General features: G+C 43.5%; 1 protein-coding gene across 1 annotated transcript in view; it reads right to left on the reverse strand.

Annotated features, from left to right (window-relative positions):
- The window catches only part of BASP1 (brain abundant membrane attached signal protein 1), a 111,280-nt gene extending 91,867 nt beyond the window's left edge, over window positions 1-19,413 (reverse strand). Inside the window, exon 1 of the mRNA XM_068236719.1 lies at window positions 19,236-19,413. The gene's annotated coding sequence lies outside the window, so the exon portion shown is untranslated. The remainder of the gene's footprint in view (window positions 1-19,235) is intronic.
- Between the last annotated feature and the right edge of the window lie 982 nt (window positions 19,414-20,395).

The following is a 20,395-nucleotide window of genomic DNA, read 5'->3' on the forward strand; positions in this document are numbered from 1 at the left end:
TCCTTGCAGTTCACACACATGAACACATACATTACACAGTGGTGTGAACCAAGCCTAAAGGTATCTCTAGACATGAGACTACAGTCCCCCCAATTCAGCTAATATGGGTGGATTAGGTGATAAACTAAATTGTGCAGGTTTCTTGCTCAGGCAGCGTTGTATCAGGTTATAAAAAGGGAGAGTAGACCATAATTTAAAAATAAATAAAAAGGGAAGAATATTCTTCGAACAGCATGGTTCTACATTGGACATGTAATCGTTTTACAACAGGGACATGTTAGTGCTATTTTGACAAATAAATTAGAACATGTGTAAAAAAGAGCCCTTACATTTCACAGTAAAATGCCACAAATCGGCAAAGCAGTTCCTCTTCTCTCATTTTTGTGTCACTGCACATGTTCAATATGGTTTCTATAGCAACACTTATTCATACAAGGAGCCAAGCTGTTATCTGAAGATTTGGTTTACAAAAACAAGCAATGATCAGATAGGAAATATTCTGATCTACATGCACTTCCTTCCATGCCAGCTTTAGAAAGGCCTTGCTGACTCGCTTAAGACTGCTACACGAGACTTTCTGGCAGATTTACTGCCAGATTAAATTATTTACAACATGTCCGATCTGATTTCCAATCCATTTTCTGTTCACTACTATGGGGGGGGGGGGGGGGGGGGGAATTCGGAAATCAAAATTGGACACGTCTGAAATAATAGTTTTGGCAGTAAATCTGCCAAAAAATCTCGTGTGTACCTAGCATAAGGCTGGATTCACACTGTGCTTGTTGCATTACACAGGCATTATAATGTGTGTGAACCGCAATAGAGACGGAACATAGATGGTAATTAAAAGTATGCATGGAGTTAGATGTAAACAGGTCCATAGAATTGTATGGGCAGTGAGTTGACATGCAGAATCATTCTGCAATGCAACTTTAACAGTGTGAAAGGACCCTAAATCTACAAGATATCAGGCTGCACAAATTCGGAGGCCAATTTACCAAGTCAGGAGCAATAGATGAACAAAAGCCAGAAAGAATCAATCAGGTCTCAGCTGATGGATTAGTTGCTCTGTGCAACTGTTTCATGTTGCTACAGCTTGTATTTCACCTGTGTGAACATATCAGTCCCAGTGTGCCTTGCACAGGAAACACCGCAGCATCCACACATCACATAAGTGTCAGCAGCTAAAAACTAGCATGTTAAGGCTCTTAACATGGAAGACAATCAGAATCACATACTGTACCCTAGTGCCAGCACAGCAGAGTTAAACACCCATCTCCAGCATTTTACATATCCTTACATAAACATTTTTCATATCATGTTAAGGGTCATGTTGGGCTCCTGAGGAATCCATAGGCCTTCCCATTCACTTGTGGTAATTTTTCCATGATTTTAAAAAACACGAATCAATCGCAAAATGCTCAGAAAAGCGCTTCTAGTGTGAATGGGCCCTCACGGTGTACTATAGTTAGAATGATTCACCTGTGTATATAGCTATCAAATGTGTAATACTCAAAAACACAGGTTGCAAAACCAGCAACCACGGCATAAAAACGCAAGTGAGGAATTATTCCCGTCCTCACTCGGGTATTCAGATCACAGGTCCAATGGGCAACACATACAACGAGGGGGGTCTGGTAAAACTTCAAAGGAACTAGATAATAAAAACTCTCCCCCACTATGCAGGGGTTGTAACTGGAGGGCAGGAGGCACCCCAAAATAGTTTAGATTATGATATAAGCTGAAATATAATGGATAAATAACCTCTTAGAAAAGCCTGTGTGAGGTGATAGAATTTATTACGGTTCAGATACTAGTAGTATACTGCATTTCGCAGAACCCAGTCTGCTTCTTCAGATCATTAACAGGGTCTTATAGTCAGAAACTTGCAAGCAATGCACTCCTTGCTCACACATTTTTGACTATAAGACCCCATTATTGATTTGAAGAAGCAGACTGTTCTGTAAAAGCATTATCTTACTAGTGTCTGAACCATAATAAATTCTATTACCTGACAAGTTTTTTTCCCTTCTTAGGAGGTAAGGTTTTTTTGTCTATCATATTTTAGCTTATCCCGTTCTCTAAGCCATTTTGGGATGCCTCCTCCCCTCAAGTTCATATCATGTTACACACCAATAATAATTTCCCATAAAATTGTATGTTTCATCAGCGCAGAGTATACCATCAGAGAAATTTGCCTAGGCAGAAAACAAATTCTATCTCACAGGAGTACTGTGGGAGCTCAAGACCACCAGTAACAAACTGTGCATGCAGAGTCCACGAGCATAGGCACAGCATGATGAAAAAGTAAGCCCTTGCAGAAAACAGAATATGGCTACTTCCATTGCAGAGAAGTCACATAAGTATATATTGGTTTCATGACAGTGGTTACTTTTAACCAACGCGATTCTTAAAGCGAGAGATTTTTTGGGAGGTTACCATATATTTTTTTTTTTCAAACAATACCAGTTGGCTGGCTATCTTGCTGATCCATTGCCTCTAATACTTTCACCTATATGCCCTGCAGGGGCGTAACTAGAAATCACTGGGCCCCCCCTGCGAATATTTGGATGGGCCCCCCCCCCCCCCATAGGTGCCAAATAATCGTAATGGGGCAGTGTTTCACTGTAAATTAATTGTAAAGTGGGCAGCATTTTACCAGACAATCGTAATGTGGGCCAGAAAATCGTAATGTGGGCAGAGTTCACCAGAAAATCGTAATGTGGGCACCAGTCACCAGAAAATCGTAACGTGAGCAGCAGTCACCAGAAAATTGTAACGTGGACAGCATTCACCAGACAATCGTAATGTGGGCAGCGTTCACCAGAATATCGTAATGTGGGCAGCGGTCACCAGAAAATCCTAATGTGGGCAGCAGTCAGTCACCAGAAAATCCTAATGTGGGCAGCAGTCACCAGAAAATCGCAATGTGGGCAGCAGTCACCAGAAAATCGCAATGTGGGCAGCAGTCACCAGAAAATCGCAATGTGGGCAGCAGTCACCAGAAAATCGCAATGTGGGCAGCAGTCACCAGAAAATCGCAATGTGGGCAGCAGTCACCAGAAAATCGCAATGTGGGCAGCAGTCACCAGAAAATCCTAATGTGGGCAGCATACACCAGAAAATCCTAATGTGGGCAGCAGACACCAGAAAATCACAATGTGGGCAGCAGACACCAGAAAATCACAATGTGGGCAGCAGACACCAGAAAATCACAATGTGGGCAGCAGACACCAGAAAATCACAATGTGGGCAGCAGACACCAGAAAATCACAATGTGGGCAGCAGACACCTGAAAATCGCAATGTGGGCAGCAGACACCTGAAAATCGTAATGTGGGCAGCAGACACCAGAAAATCGCAATGTGGGCAGCAGACACCTGAAAATCGCAATGTGGGCAGCAGTGACCAGAAAATCATAATGTGGGCAGCAGACACCTGAAAATCACAATGTAGGCAGCAGACACTAGAAAAAAAAAATGCACCTGTGAAAAACAAACAATATTCACTTACCTGACAGAAGTCTTCTCCTCTCCCGGCATCTGGCTCGCAGCTCCCCGAGTCCTCCTGCAGCACATCTCCAGCGCTGACAGGCAGAGTGCAGGGCTACGGCAAGATGGCTGCCGAAGCTCTGTACTAGAGACACAAATAGTCTCTAGTACAGGGCTTCTTTGGCGGCCATCTTGCCGTAGCCCTGCTCTGCCTGCGACTATGCAGGCTGCTGGAGCGGAGCTGCGGGGAATGAACTGGCGCAGCGTCTATTAGACGCTGCGGCCAGTTGAGCACCTTGCTGGGGGGTCCAGAGCAGCACTCCCCTCACGCACAGTGAGCGGGCCCCAGAGCAGCCCCGGGCCCCCCTGCGGCTGAGGGGGTCGCATCCCCGGTAGGTACGCCGGTGATGCCCTGAATAAGCATGCAGTAGATCCGACATTTATGACATTATTGTCAGATATGAAAAGATTAGCTGCATGTTTCTGGTGCGATTCAGACACTACAGCAAGAAAATAGATCTGCAGGGATGCCAGGCATCATTTTAGGCCTCTCACATCAGGACGTTGCGTTAGGGGCACGTTATGCAACCTTCACGTAGCCCCAAACGCAAAGCCTGGTGGTGTTGGATGACGCTACCTAGAGCCGCGTCATGCAGCTCTTGCTGCGCCTTTTTTGTGCTATGGACTGCGGAGACCACGTGCTCCGCATCACGTGGTCCCGCCAGCCAATCGTCGCACAGAGCAGCCGCTGCAGGAAGTTAACACTGCATGTCACACAGTGCAGTGATTATTAACCTCCCTGGCGGTAAGCCCGTGCTGAGCACAGGCTATGCCGCCGGGAGGCACCGCTCAGGCCCCGCTGGGCCGATTTGCATAATTTTTTTTTTGCTGCACGCAGCTAGCACTTTGCTAGCTGCGTGCAGTGCCCGATCGCCGCCGCTACCCGCCGATCCGCCGCTATACGCGTCGCCGCAGCCGCCCCCCGACCCCGTGCGCTGCCTGGCCAATCAGTGCCAGGCAGCGCTGTGGGGTGGATCGGAGTCCCCTTTGACGTCACGACGTCGATGACATCATCCCGCCCCGTCGCCATGGCGACAGGGGAAGCCCTTCAGGAGATCCCGTTCTTTGAACGGGATCTCTTGATCTCAGATCGCCGGCGGCAATCGGAGGGGCTAGGGGATGCCGCTGAGCAGCGGCTATCATGTAGCGAGGTCTCGCTACATGAAGACATTTTTTTTTTTTTTAAACGTATTTGCTGCCCCCTGGCGGATTTTGACAAACCGCCAGGAGGGTTAATTAGCCATGTGGCTAGGGGCACTAGCGGACTCTCTCCTCCTCCAACATAACATGCGCATGTGCAAGCAGTCTAACGCACAGCATGCAGCACTTTCCAGTAATGTCCAGCGTTACACTAACGCAACGTGGGCACTGTGAACAGCCCATTGATTTTTCATTGCTGTGAGTTGGGCTGCATTACAGGCTGCTCTAACGTTAGCCTGTAACGTACCACTGTGAAAGCAGCCTAAAAGAAAAATACGGCAGCCACCATATCCCACTCGTTACAGTTGTCCTTTAAGTTCGCCGTATTTAGGTTTGCTTTAAAAAGGGGTGTGTGTGTGTGTGTGTGTGTGTGTGTGTGTGTGTGTGTGTGTGTGTGTGTGTGTGTGTGTGTGTGTGTGTGTGTGTGTGTGTGTGTGTGTGTGTGTGTGTGTGTGTGTGTGTGTGTGTGTGTGTGTGTGTGTGTGTGTGTGTGTGTGTGTGTGTGTGTGTGTGTGTGTGTGTGTGTGTGTGTGTGTGTGTGTGTGTGTGTAAAATGAGTTGAAGTTACCCGGGGCTTCTAATGGTCCCCCACAGACATCCTGTGCCCGCGCAGCCACTCCCCAATGCTCCGGCCCCGCCGGTTCACTTCTAGAATTTCAGACTTTAAAGTCTGAAAAACCACTGCGCCTGCATGCAGTGTCCTCGCTCCCGCTGGTGTCACCAGGAGCATACTGCGCAGGCCCAGTATGGTCTGTGCCTGCACCGTGTGCTCCTGGTGACATCAGGGGAAGCGAGGACACGGCAACACAGGTGCAGTGGTTTTCAGACTTTAAAGTCTGAAATTCCAGAAGTGAGTTGGAGGCGGGGCCGGAGCATCGGTGAGTGGCTGCGCGGGCACAGGATGCCTGCGGGGGACCATTAGAAGCCCCGGGTAACTTCAACTCATTTTCCCCCAACCCCCCTACAGTGTCCCTTTAAAGTTGCTGAGACTAGTGAAGGGTGGCTGCTCCCATGAAGAAGACTTGGCCACACAAGTTCGACTTCCCTTTAATTTAGAATGGACTAATTAATGCCTGAAACATCAGATTTATTTGATGGTGGTAACACCAAAGAACATATAGAAGTGGGAATGTTTGCACTTACTGGTAGTTTTTATTTTATTTGTATATTTATACACCAGCCTGTCACAACAATCCCTTCATGAATTAGGAAAGAACCTAGCATTCACTGAGATCAGACCAGTGTAGCAACCACATATCACCTATGACTTCAATGAGATACTCAGTATTCCACAACACACAAGTGAAAAATGTGTTTTTGTTTTTTTTTTGGTTATAGAAAGAACAAGCTGCTACAACAGCAGCAACACGATATACCAACACCTATATCATGCCTTATTGAAAGGGTACTATGGGTACTTGAAAATACATTGCTTATAAAAATACAAAATGGTTGTACATAAAAATTTACTTTCACCTTCCATCAACAATGCAACCAGGCAACCTTTATTCAGTGACCTTTTTATAAAAACGTCACAAAAAAAAAAAAAAAGTTTTTCAGTGAATCATCTAATCTAAGCAACTAAGCAGGAAGGACCAATAGCATGTACTACATGACCAAATGTAGGTCTACACCCATTCTAATTAATGGGTTTCACCATTTTCAGTTACATCCATGAAATTTCTAACAGGTGTATAAACTGCAAGCACATATAGCATTATCTCTCCTAAAATTATCTAATGAGGTTTCTGCTCTGGTATATCTGCCTTGGTCAACAGCAGCAGTGGCCCATGTCAGCTCACAGACCTTTGCTGTAGCATGTGGCACATAGACATCTATCCTTGGTTGCAACTTGCATTACTCAAGACTAAGCTCTATGCTCTATGCTGACTCCAGAAGCATTTTCAGCATGAGAATTATTCATTGTAAGTTCCATGAACAGAGGTTCTATACCCAGGTAACTGCAATCAATCCTAAGATCAACAAACTCCATACCAAATATATTAAACTGGTGTAAAGAATACTGTAATATGCCACTGAAACAGGAATCTCTGAAATGACATTTCACATGATAGTTTGATAAGCATATTTCAAAGAAAGCTTAAAGAGACTGTAACAAAATTTTCAGCCTTATTTCTTCTATCCTATAAGTTCCTATACCTGTTCTAATGTGGTCTGTCTTACTGCAGCCTTTCCTAGTTGCACAGTGGCTGTATTATCTCTGTTATATAATCTAATCTTTCCTCTGATGGCTTTGTCGGGCTCGGGCAGGAATGTGCTGGTATGCTGGGCATAGACGGGTCGATCCGGCGGCCGATTAATCACCGGATCAACTCCAGCCACGTCCCCACGCGTATCGATTCGCGCTCGTCCCCGTCGGCGGTCCTTATCAGCCGCTCGATTCCCTGCCATTGTCCGCCGCCAGGAATCGAGCGGGCGCGGGTCGAGCGGCTTGATCGGGCCAGCTGAATATCAGCTGGCTGCATCAGCTGGTCGATACACAGTACCGTGTATCCCCAGCAATAGGATAGAAGCTATACACACCCCCTCTCCACGCCCCCTGCAGGCTCTATGCGGGTAACAAACTGAGCTCCTCTCAGCCCATCACACTCTGGTTAGCAGCCATGTCTTTTGTTTGTAAACACTGCCTAAAACTGGCAATTACAAGCCAGTACGGCAGCAGGGAGTGGCAGAAACAGTACAGAGGAGCCCAGGAGAACATAATAAATAGAATGGAATGCTTTTTATTGTAAGAATTTTAGAGTACAGATTCTCTTTTAGGACCCATTCACACTTGCTGATCGCAAAACGCTAGCGATTTTGCTCTGGCGTTTGGCAATTAACGCTAAAAAATCACCATTCACACCCGGCGATTTTTTAGCGATTGAGTTTTGCGCTTCTATAGCACTAAAATGCGATCGCCGGAAAATCGCATTAAAATGGTGCAGGCTACGCATTTGCATTTAGCATTTTTGGGCTATTTGCGCAAATTGTCCAAATGAGAACAGGCCCATATACTTATTACCCTAGCACTTTGAAAAGCGCTAGCGTTTGAGTGTTTTGTCGAAATTGCCAGCAAAAAGCTCAAGTGTGAATGGGTCCTAATGGCGCAGGAAAAAGTGCGAAGGCGGAAGTGCGAGGCATTTAGTCGTGGAACGCGTCCCATGTGATAAGCATAGAAGCGCTCAGACATCTCTGTAATTAACCCCCTGCCCCCCATGCCCACACCTGACAAATTAAGCCTCATTAGAATCACAGATTCGCATAGTTTTCTACCCGTGAGCCCATCACTACCCTTAAAGAGGAACTTCAGCCTAAACAAACATAGTCATTAAGTTACATTAGTTATGTTAATTAAAATAGATAGGTAATATAATATGTTACCCACCCTGTTTTAAAAGAACAGGCAAATGTTTGATTTCATGAGGGCAGCCATCTTTTTGGTTAAAAGGCAATGACAGGGAGCATGAGACACAGTTCCAACGGTCCTGTGTGCTGATCACCCCTCCCAGTTGCTAGGCAACGTGAACAACATAGGAAATCCCATCATGCTTTGCACAGCATCAGGGAAAAAAAGCCCGGGCAGTTCTTTGATGGGTGGAGCTTAGCTAAAAATGCACCTAAAAATGCTGCTTTGGTAAGAAAAACAAAGCTCTGATGCTGTAAAACTTAACACCAAGCCTTTTCAGTTCTGCTGAGTAGATTTTCAGTCCGGAGGTTCACTTCAACCCCCTTTCCTGGCTGGTCACATGAATTACCATAGCCCTGCAGCAACAAAACTGTCTAAAGAAGTCTGTCAGATTTGCTTCAATGTACCCCTGCCCTGCCCCCCCCCCCCCCCCTTGCACGAACATGCACGCCAGGCCCAGACAGAGGGACAGAGGAGGACGCAGCTACAGGAGCTTTATTTTTTAGGATAAAGAAAATGAGGAGTGCTGCAAATACCTTTCAATGCAGTATCTGGCATGTACACTGACTTCACTACTGTAGTTGTAGGATATTTTGTATACAACTTGGCAGGCCCAGACAGAGGGACAGAGGAGGACGCAGCTACAGGAGCTTTATTATTTAGGATAAAGAAAATGAGGAGTGCTGCAAATACCTTTCAATGCAGTATCTGGCATGTACACTGACTTCACTACTGTAGTTGTAGGATATTTTGTATACAACTTGGCAGGCCCAGACAGAGGGACAGAGGAGGACGCAGCTACAGGAGCTTTATTATTTAGGATAAAGAAAATGAGGAGTGCTGCAAATACCTTTCAATGCAGTATCTGGCATGTACACTGACTTCACTACTGTAGTTGTAGGATATTTTGTATACAACTTGGCAAAGACCATGATATTTTCAGATTATGAACATCACATACTTTCAACATTATGAACAATCACCAGCCTCCCCCCTCACTTTTCCATTGGAATTATACATACTGATAGACCAAGGGAATAGTAAAACTGCATAGTTTAAGACCTACTAGCTAATAATTTTTCTACTGCTACTTGGAAGGAACATATGCTGACCTCTTCATTAGCTGTCATGTGCATTGCAATATTGTCAACTTTCTGTCACATGATCACAAGAGCTTTAAAGCTGAGCAACACCACACCAACTTTAATTGTTTTGCAAAGTTCAGTTTGTTTTTTTTTTGTCAAGAACAGATTGTTAATTCATAGTGTATACGTGATGCTCACTTTTTTCAGTGTCAGATTACCAAAGTACAGCATTCACTGGAGGGACCATCTAAAAAAAAAAAAAAAAAAAAAAAAAAAAACACACTTTCACAAATGCTAGACTGTATTCAGCCAGGGCAGCCATTTCTGCTGAGACTAGTGTGTGTACAGGATGTCCCCCGAGGTTGCCCATCCATTTACATTGGCAGAAGGAAATCGCTAACGATTGGAAGCGCTCTCTAAATGCTAAGAAAAGAAAAATCCACTCTAGTGGGTTCCTAGTGGCCTAACTGGCAGACTTTAGCTGTTTAGAGTCAGAAAAAGCGCCAGTTGCAGCCAGGTAAATGTGATTGTCAGACTTGCTAGAAAGCAAGGTAGCCTCACAAAAAAGACAGCACATGCTAAAGCTCTGACAAGTATAGTCTTGATCACAATTAGAAATATATTTTTTAAAGAAAAATCAAGTTCCCATTTCAGTTTAATTAACAAGTGCAAAGTTATCCGACACGTTGGTTCCCTTTGCTGCAGCATAGCAGACCTCTGTACATACCTTAACTGACATCTAGCTTCATAAGAGGTCCATAAACTATACAATGCCATTTCTTCACACGCCCCTTTGGTTAGAGATTACCATATGTGCTTGCAAGGAACAATCATGAGCAGGAGTTACTTCAAGTTAAATGATTCGCCACTCTTCAGGACCCGAGCCCCATCACTGACCACTCTCATAACCCAAAGATGTAAAAGCAGCAGTGACAGTTCATGGGTGGGGAAGATAATGGCATTCAAGTCATCTGTAACCGGAGCCCTCACATGAACATTACACTCAGACACCCAGTTCATTCAGCATGGCAAATATTGCAATGCGTAGCTAATGTGCCATAAAAGCTTAAAATATGAAAAGTTCTTGGATAAAAAAAAAAGGAATGCTAACCCACCACCAGGAAGTAAACAATGCTGCACAGAAAGCATAATAATCATAATTTATAGCAGGATGTGAAAACACTCACAAATGTCTGCAGAGAATATTCTGCTTTGGAGGCTGGGAAAATCTGAAATCAGTTGATTCTATGACTAAGGTCTGGTACCGATGAGGCCCTTTTTCACAACAGTGAAAGTACTATCATACAGAACTCGGTAAATATAAGTATTTCTCTACTTTTAGGCTGCTTTCACAGTAAGACGTTACAGGCGCACGTTAGAGCAGCCTGTAACGCAGCCCAACTCACAGTAATGAAAAATCAATGGGCTGTTCACAGTGCCCACGTTGCGTTACATTGCAACGCTGGACGTTAAGTGAAAGTACTGCATGCAGTACGTTATACACAGCTAAGCCACGTTAGACTGTTTGCACATGCTCAGTAATGTTAGAGGAGGAGGGGAGAGTCCGCTATTTCGGCCAGCCACATGACTAATTAATATGCACTGCACTATGTGACGTGCAGTGTTTACTTCCTGGAGCGGCCGCTTTGTGCGGCGATTGGCTGGCGGGACCACATGGTCCGCAAGTAGCAAAAAGTACGCATCACGGACGCATCAAGAGCCGCATAACGCGGCTCAATCTGACGTCCAACTTCAACACCACCATGCGTTGTGTTAGGGGCACGTTATGCGACCTTAACGTCGCATCTAACGCAATGTCTTAGTGGAAAAGAGGCCTAAAACAAGGGGGAAAAGGAAAAAAAAAAAGTTTGAGACTCCAAACTTTATTCCCCTCCTCTAAAACGGATATATTGTTTATTGTTAGGAAAAGTAGTAATGTTAGAAATAAGAAGTATGGTTTGGATTATGAAACAAAGCCCTTTGCTTGTGAATACTTTGTGACTAGCAGTCTGTAAGGGGTGTGTCTAAAGGATGTCCTGTTCTCAAAATGTTTGGAAGCAAGAACATCAAATGAGCTATAATCCATTTTACAATAAAATAACTGTCTAGTGACAATCAGGTGTATTCTGTTTTAGGGCTGGTGCACACCAGAGCGGTTCTGACGCGTTTTTTTAAAAAAGCTTGCAGGGGAAAAGCCGCTTGGCTAATGAAAGTGAATGGGATGGTGCACACCAGAGCAGGTAGTTTTTTCCACAAATGCAAACTCAGAGACTGATGCATTTTTTGAGAAGTCTGAGGCGTTTTTGCCTCAATGTTAAAGTATAGGAAAGTGGGCGCCCCCCCCCCCCCCCAAAAAAAAGGCATTTTTGTTACAGAAGCTGTTCAGTAACAGCTTTACTGTAATAATATTTGTAATCTGTTACACAAAAACTCTCCAAAAGACGCTAGGCATGTTTAGAAAATGTCTCTAAACATGCCTAGAATCGCTCTGAAATCTGCTTCAAAAACCTCTAGCGTTTTGCAGATCTGCTAGAGGTTTTTGGTGTGCACTGGCCCTTATTCTAGATAGAGTGGTGAAAGACTAGAGAGGTTTTGCCTTACTGCAGTCTGTTATCACAGCTTGCAGTTTTCCCCTAAGGCCTGGAACCCACTGAAATCAGCAAACGCTACCGCTAGCGTTTTGTCTGAGCAAGCGGATTCATGCGCGTTTTCGGTCGCGTTTTGCAACATTGTATTTTTTTGCTCAGCGTTTTGTGTTTTTATCCTGATTGGTCCTGCGAATTATTTTTCATTTTGTTACAGTGTGCTGAACTGCAAAACGCTAGCAAAACCGCTCAGTTTAGGTTTTGCTGAGCGTTTCCGCTAGCGTTTCAATACTTTACATTGAAGCGCTAACGCTCCCAAAATGCTGCAGGTCCTACGTTTGCGTTTCTGGGAAACGCAAACGCTCCTGTGGAAGTTGCCCCATCCATTAACATTAGCCCAGCGTTTTGGCAAAGTGCTAGCGTATCGCAGCGCTGCCAAAACGCTGCCAAAAGCGCTCCTGTGGGTTCCAGCCCTTACTCTCTGTTCTACAGACAGGCACCAAAGGGAGCAGAACAGGGGTGGGGAATCTTAGCAGATGCACAGGTGTCAGAACTTCAGGCCTCGAGGGCCATATCCATGCCAGCAGGGCTGTGGAGTCAGAGTCACAGTCTTCATCAACTAAGGAGTTGATGATCTTTGTACCCACTCCATAGCCCTGCCAGGATTGTGGAGTTAGAGTCGATGAGTCCATACAATTTTGGGTACCTGGGTGAGCGTGAGGTTTTTTTGTACCAACTTCACAGCCCTGCATGCTTGTGTTTAGGATGGACTGAGTAATGGAGAAATGTGTTCTACCTAATAAACCTCACCTTTTCAGGTTCCACACCTTTCCTGATTTAGTCCCATCAATTCATTTGAGCTGTACCAAAAATGTGAGGACTGGAGTTTGACATCCTTGAAGAAAGGAAGGCTTCTTACAGCAACTGGGGGATAAAGCAATTAGCTGAAAAATTAAACTATGGCCAATTGCTTGTCATCCATGTTTTGATGGCTGCTTGTACAAACAATATTTCTGGCAAAAACCGATCATGAACAATTGTTTCAGTCATTAAAATTGTATTGTTTGTATGCAGAAATCTCAAGTGCAGGTACCAGGAAATCAGCCCCACAGCTGGTGGTGGCTTCTTACCATCTCTCTCTCTGATACAGGAGTCACCTCCAACCTCAAATCCTGTTGCTGCCTCCAACCCTCTCTATGTATGCAGAGTAATGCATCAGTGGTGTATTGAAAGTTTATGGCCTCCTACACCTTCCTTCTTTATGTTAGATGCAACCCTTCTCACATATTGCACAATAATCACCTGACATGTAAGAAGGCTCCAGAGCCTGATAGAGGTAAGTGACAGCACTAAAGCTAAGTACACAAAAGATAAAAGTCTTTGGAAAAATGAAAAGGTCACAGACCAATTTTACCACCCACCTCCATGTAGTATGAGAGCCCAGTCTATTCTCAAGCCGAGTACACCCATCAAATTAAAAAAATAAATAAATAAATAAAAAATCTGCAAACTGAGGAATTTATCTGTCACATAGGTTTGTCAGGGAGGTCTAATGGTGGCCATACATGGTCCAGTAAAAACATTTGATTATCCTGTTTATTCAATCTAAATGGTCGAATAGAATGAAAGTTAAAAATATTTTTATTTCGCTCAAGAAATTCGAACGATTATCCCGTTTTTTTCGAGAAAAATCAGAGCGGACATGCTGGAAAAATCTTTATATTTGATCTAACGGAATAATCTAACTAAATTATCTAATGGAAAAAAAATGAAAAATTGTACCAAGTATGGCCACCATAAGAGACTGATCTTTCAAAATATGCTGTACACATGCAAAAGATCAGTTTCTGCAAAATGCTATCATAGTCTATGATATCTAGAGATCTATACACACACACACACACACACACACACACACACACACACACACACACACACCTTGTTTAACAGACTGGGGGTGGAGGCGCCCAAAAATAGGTAATGTAATTAAAAAAAAAAAAAAAAAAAAAAAAAAAATGGTGGGAGAGTGTCTTTACCACTCAAGATGGAAGAACCCAAACCACAGGGTTAATATAAAATGATTTATTCAGCACGATTAAAAGGACAACGCGTTCTACGGGGTCTCAGCCTGCTTCTTCAGGTCAATACAAGTGCCTTTAAAAATAGGGGTCACAAGCATAGACACCAGAAATAAGATTTCTGGCATCCATGTATTGACCGGAAGAAGCAGGCTGAGACCCGTGAAACGTGCTGACCTTTTAATCGTGCTTAATTATTTAAAGCGGACCCAAACCGAACATTTTTTTTTATTCAAAATATTTAGTTGCACCACTAATACATACACAGAGAAATAAACACTCCTTCAAGCGTTTCAGTGCATGTTTTTTATCCATCTGTTTTCATAACTGGGGTTATACAGGTGGCAGTCATTAGCAGATCCTCCTTTGCCAGACACCACCTACTCCACCAGTTTGCCGGATTCTGCCCCGGCAATATGAAAAGGAAGGGAGGGGTTACTCCAATAAATGTAAAATATTTTATATTTGTCATCATGCAGCTGAAAAAAGGCTGCTATTTATTATAATTTAGAAAAGAGATTTTATTTCTGCAATCTTGCATTTTTAATTTGGGTCCACTTTAATCTTTTTACATTAACCCCGTGGTTTGGGTTCTTCCATATTGAGTGGCAAAGACACCCTCCCTCCACCATATTTTTGTTTCATTACATTACCTATTTTTGGGCGCCTCCACCCCCAGTACTATACATTACATCTTCTTTGGAGGTGTTCACCTTCCGGGTGTGGTATTTTCTACAACCAAGAAGGACCAACCAGGAATGCGACCATCCAGTTCCAGTAGGACCTGGAATACTGAGTGGGGACAGTTATTTTCCCATTGGCGATATACGGTGGTTGCAGGGACTGCAACCCACCTTTGTGAGTATAAATACTCTAATACTACAATCTAACATTTAATACCCCACAATACTGCACCATGTGGCTCCTGGTCTCTACTTGTTTTACAGGTGACCGTGGTATCCCCACAGTGACCACCCTTTCTATTTGTCTGACAGGCAGTCATCTGCAGATCAGATCCACCAGGATGGATCTGAAAGATTAAGAAATAATATCTTTCATTTGGCTCTTTTGTGATTTTTTTTCCAAGAATTATCTGCAGATTTGATCTTTCACTTTTCAAAGATTTATCTTGTGTGTACCCAGCTTTAGTATTCAACATCTGTTGGCCCTCATACTAAATGGAAGCTGGTAAAATTGGTCTGAGCTTTAAATTTTCCAAGGACTTTTATCTCATGTGTGTACTTAGCGCAAGGCCCATTTTAAGCCTTGTACACACATCCAATTTTGATAGGCCAATGACTGACCAATTTTACCTCCTCCATGTAGTGGATATTTTTAATACTATGAATAAATTAGCAACCTCCTATACTACACAGAAGTGGTAAGATCGGTCCTTGATTGCTCAATCAAAATTGGATGTGTGTAGTGAGGGGCTCACAAGTAGTAACTCAGCTGTGTGCATGGGAGTTAATTACCCAGAATTCCGTCAGCTTCTAAGCATCCCAAACGTCTTGCACGCGGCCTATGGGACGCGTTGCAAGACTCAATACCGCGCACTTCCTCCTTCAAGTCGCGTCAGTATTGAGTCTTGCAGTGCAAGACGTTTGGGACGCATAGAAGCCGACGGGATTCTGGGTAATTAACCCCGTCTCCCATGCACACAGCTGAGGAAATTGAGCCTCATTTGAATCACAAATGCGAGTAGGTAACTACTTGTGAGCCCATCACTAGATGTGCGTACCAAGCTTTAGACGGCTGAACTGTGCTCTTGATGGGCAACTCAGCCTTCAGCCAGAAAACGGGGAAAAAATAAATAAAGGGGACGTCATGTCTGAGCATAGCTGTGGCCGTGCTCAGACGTGACTCAATACAGGGACGGCCTTTTCACTACCACAGTTGAGCACTAAGAAGCACGTGGTGGTGCACATGAGTAGCTAACAGGTGGGGAATTCACTGTCTTAAGCATCCCTTGTAAAAGCGTTCTAAGAGGGAAGAGCTGATGCTGGGAGAAGGAAAACGCCTAATCCAATACACCTCTGTGCTATTCTATATGGGAAGGGAATGGGGGCACTTTAGTCTTATGGCAGCTGCATTTGTTTATGTCACACACCGATTTGAGGGGGAGCTTGGGTGTTATAGTGATTGGGGGAGTTGGTGTCATGGTAGGCCCACTGTTAAAGGATACCCGAAGTGACATGATGAGATAGACATGTGTATGTACAGTGCCTAGCACACAAATAACTATGCTGTGCTCCTTTTTTTCTCTGTCTGAAGAGTTAAATATCAGGTATGTACGTGGATGACTCAGACAGGAAGTGACTACAGTGTGACCCTTCCTGATAAGAAATTCCCATTTTTATCTCTTTCTTGCTCTCGGAAGCCATTTTCTGCTAGGAAAGTGTTTTATAGTTGGAATTTCTTATCAGTGAGGATCACACTATAGTCACTTCCAGTCTGAGTCAGCCACTTACATACCTGATATTTAACTCTTTCAGACAGACAGAGAAAGAAAGAAAAGAAGGAACACAACTTAGTTATTTGTGTGCTAGGCACTGTACATACACGTCTCATGTCACTTCGGGTATCTTTTAAAGATGGGTGGAAGATTTGTGTATGCATGTGGAGAGGTTTTTTTTCTTAGGGTGACAAAAAAAAAAAAAAAAAAAAAAAAAAAAACTGTTGCAGATGGGAAGTAAGTGTTTGCTGGAGGGGGGTGCTCGATTTGTACTTATGCCCCAGCAGTCTTCATGTTTGGTGTCTGTGCCTCCCAGGGAGGGGGGGGGGGGGGTGTCACGATCCTGATGCAGTTCTGTATAATGCCTGAAGAAGAAACTTAACCTTTTGAAAGTTTGCAATAAACCCTGTACAGTTAGTCATTAAATGGATTACCAGAATCAACGTTTGTTGGTTTGAGGTCTGCATTCCAGGGGGTGGATTACCTCACTTCCTGTCCTGACACTTGCGCTTTAGTCACAAAGCTAGTAAACACATGCTAAGGATTTAGGGGAAAGGGAGAGTATTTACGATATTTCTGTTCCATTAATGTTTACTATACTATGATGTGCATGGATAGAAGTCTATTTTTAAATGACATTTACATAGATATTAAAAAGAATAAAGCTTATTTATAAAATCGATTCCAAAACATTTCATAAATACATTGCAACTGCCATTTTTTAATAAAATAAAGATTTAAAAAAAAAAAAAAAAAAAAAAAAAAAAAAATATGAAAATTTGTCTGGGTCACAATCCACTGCACGTTGTTCTTACAAAATAAGTCCAACAGTCAGTGTTATTTTCTTGAGGAGCCTATTCATCCAGAGAATTCAGGTTAATTTGAAGAAATTAATTTAAAAAAAAAATATAGTGATATCAAACAAATGTATAGTACATAATCTCATACTAGTATTCAGAATATTGCTCATTTTAGAACAGCTACTACAATACAAGGTGCAGCAGCAAATGCAACCACTTAAAACACACACGGTAGCCATTAACCCATTTAAAATAAGTCCAAAATCATTCAATCCAATCATGGGGGGAAAAAAATAAAAAAAAGTGGCTTTGCAGAGCATTCACTTTGATGCCAGCTGCATCCAGAGATTTCAATGATCCATTTAGAGAAAGCGAGGTTACAGGTTTGTGCTATCATCCAAAAGCAATTCATATTTCATTAAAGTGTTGGTATTGTGCTCTGCAAGTGTCAGCCATATCTAGGTTCTCTGTTGCCACTGACAGCCATCTTAGTGATTAATGCGTGCTTACCCTGGTTTTATTCAGGATATTTACTTCTACCCAGGAAATCGTTGAGCTCTTTAGGTGGATGTAGAAAGTCTAATAAAATGTCACCCTTTTTTCTCTTAAAGTGGCAGATGACAGATTTGGGGGTGGGGTGGATTTGATTTATGAACACAAGTGCAATGAATACTGGAGGAAATAACGTGCTGCTGCCTAGAGCAACCAATCAGAATACTTCATTTATTTTAACAGCTGAAACCTGATTAGTTGCCCAGAGCAACTGCATGATTTTTGCTCCAGGTTACTTTGCACTGATGATGATAGATAGATCAGCATCCTAAAAATTGTATTCAGGCTAGTTACAGTGTAATGGTGGGTGCTGTTTCAGCAATATATAAAAAAAGCGCATCTATAATGTGCTCTTCCACTAGAGTGCTGCATGGATGCATTGGTGAGAAAGATGCTGCTGACAGAGGACCAGAGAAATCCATGCAGAAGCTGAGCTCTCCACGCCCCATGCTTCTGCGCATGCGTGAATCAAAGACAAAGGAATCAGTAATTACAGTAAAGTCTCATTCATTTTTACTGCAGTGTCCATCATGTAACAAGAGAGGAATACGTTCGGGGTTCATTGCCATTCACCCCACATGTCATTCTATCCCCCCCTTTCACATCAGCCACACTGATCAATAATCACCCCTTTGCCCAGCAGCACCCAGGCACGCTAGCTTTGTAATAATTATACAGCACGAATCGTCATATGTCCTAGAAAAAAACTGCACAACGAGACAATAGTGGGCTGCTGTGCAAATGGCTGCAGGAGCAGAGCCGAGTCCCCAGATGTCATCCAGCTGTTGCATATGCATAGCCACTGCCTGCAACGCAGCCAGGCATTCCCACAGCCAGCACTGTATATACACTCTGCAGCAGCACCAGAAATCACCATCAATTATTAGCAGCTAGAAGTGCTGAATGAATGATCACCGCGATGGTGCTGCCTTTGAATAACCCCTTCCTCTGCTCTACTATCAAGTCTTCATCACCTACTCAGATCAAGCAAGAAACGCCCAGAACCCAGATAATCCAAGAATCCCAGCCCTGGACAAAGAACACATGAAAAGAACAGTATTTAGGTCAAATGGAGGGATTCCAGATGAATATGTGCAGATCCCTTAACGAGTATGCACAGCTTTATTCTGCTGAGATCTGTTAGTGACGTTCAGTTTTAGCAAATCTCCATTACTCCCCCCCACCTTCATATTCTTCTCTGTTAGCCATAGACTGCTGAACCACTGGCAGATCCAGTATAACACACGTGCTGAACCTGTTCTATACGTATTATGTACTGTAATGAATGACAGATTAGATTACAGGCTTTTTTTGTTACATAGCTGTCACTTTCTCTTCCCAGCAGAAGAGCTTTCTCGCTGAGATAAATGATTGGGTGTAAATGGATGCAGCTTTTATAGATTCATATATCATTTTACTATAGAATAGCGCATGATTGCTTCTCCTGTTGCCTCCCAGCTGTTCTGCTCTATAGTAAGGACTGGCTGGCATGTGTGCCCCTCAGCCTGTGCCCCTGCTTACCTTGTTGAATGTCCTGTGTGTGCCTTGGTGTGTGAGTGTGCCCCGGTGTGACAGAGACTCCTGGCCGCCCTGCTTGCTGAGAGGGGTGCCTGCTCTCCCTTGCTCGGTGGCTGGGACTGGAGTGATTAGAAGCCGCTGTAGCAATGCCTGTGCTGCTGCTGCCTCTGCATTTCTCCCTCACCCTCCTCCCCTTCTGCTTCTTTTCACTCTCCACCCCCTGTCTCCCCCTTTTCCCACTTCTCTTCCACCCCCTCCCTCTCTCCTAGCCATAAGCCACTCTGGGGCTTTTTTTTTTTTAAATTAAGATTAAAGTGTGTGCTCTTCATACTTGCGCTCAATTTTAGGAGAGAGAGCCCAAAACAAGTGAACGCTGTCTGGAGTTGGGGAGATGCAGTGCTGTCAATCATGACTGAGCTGACGTGCTAGAGTGATTCACCTTCAGCACCTCTACAGGACCCCAGCACACTGGATTCTCTGTTGGGGGTCGCCGTCTTTCTAACCTAATTGTGGATATTTGCTACTGTCAAAGTTTGAGTGTTTCTGGAAATATCGCAAGCAAGTGCAATTACGCCTAGAAGATATCATCACGCTATCATTAGGTGTGCTTATTGCTTCCTACTCTAGCTAAAACATTCTTAATTGAGAGCTGGAGACAAGCTAATTACTGCAATGGGCATCAGGTCTGCTTCTGCACAGACACCAGCTACTGGTTAATGAGGGGCCAGGTGGTCAGCTTCTAGAATGGGATTCATTTCCACTCAAATGGATGGAATATCTTAGCATGGAAAGTGATTTGTTGTTGCTGTCTTGCAGCAAGAAAACTCTGTCATGCTCTGCACAGCACGTGGGGGTACTGGGAAGTATCTGCTAGAAACTGCCGATGTTATATTAAAATGTATTTTCATTGCATTTTTTATGTTGTCTTCAATTTTTTTTTCCATTAAGAAATTGTGATTTCAGTAAGTGTACGGTGTAAATATTGGTATTTTGGATATAGTATTACAAAAATATATATATAACTTCTATGTGGTTTATTGTAATATTCAGATCTTTGGCTCCCTCTGCAGAACATGCTGCACATAGTTCTCAACATGTGCTTCTTCCTAGAGGTGCCCAGTATTATACAATCTTACCAAATCCATGTAGTAGAAGGGTAAACT

Source organism: Hyperolius riggenbachi, chromosome 5 (assembly GCF_040937935.1).
Source record: "Hyperolius riggenbachi isolate aHypRig1 chromosome 5, aHypRig1.pri, whole genome shotgun sequence".
NCBI classification, from domain to species: domain Eukaryota; kingdom Metazoa; phylum Chordata; class Amphibia; order Anura; family Hyperoliidae; genus Hyperolius; species Hyperolius riggenbachi.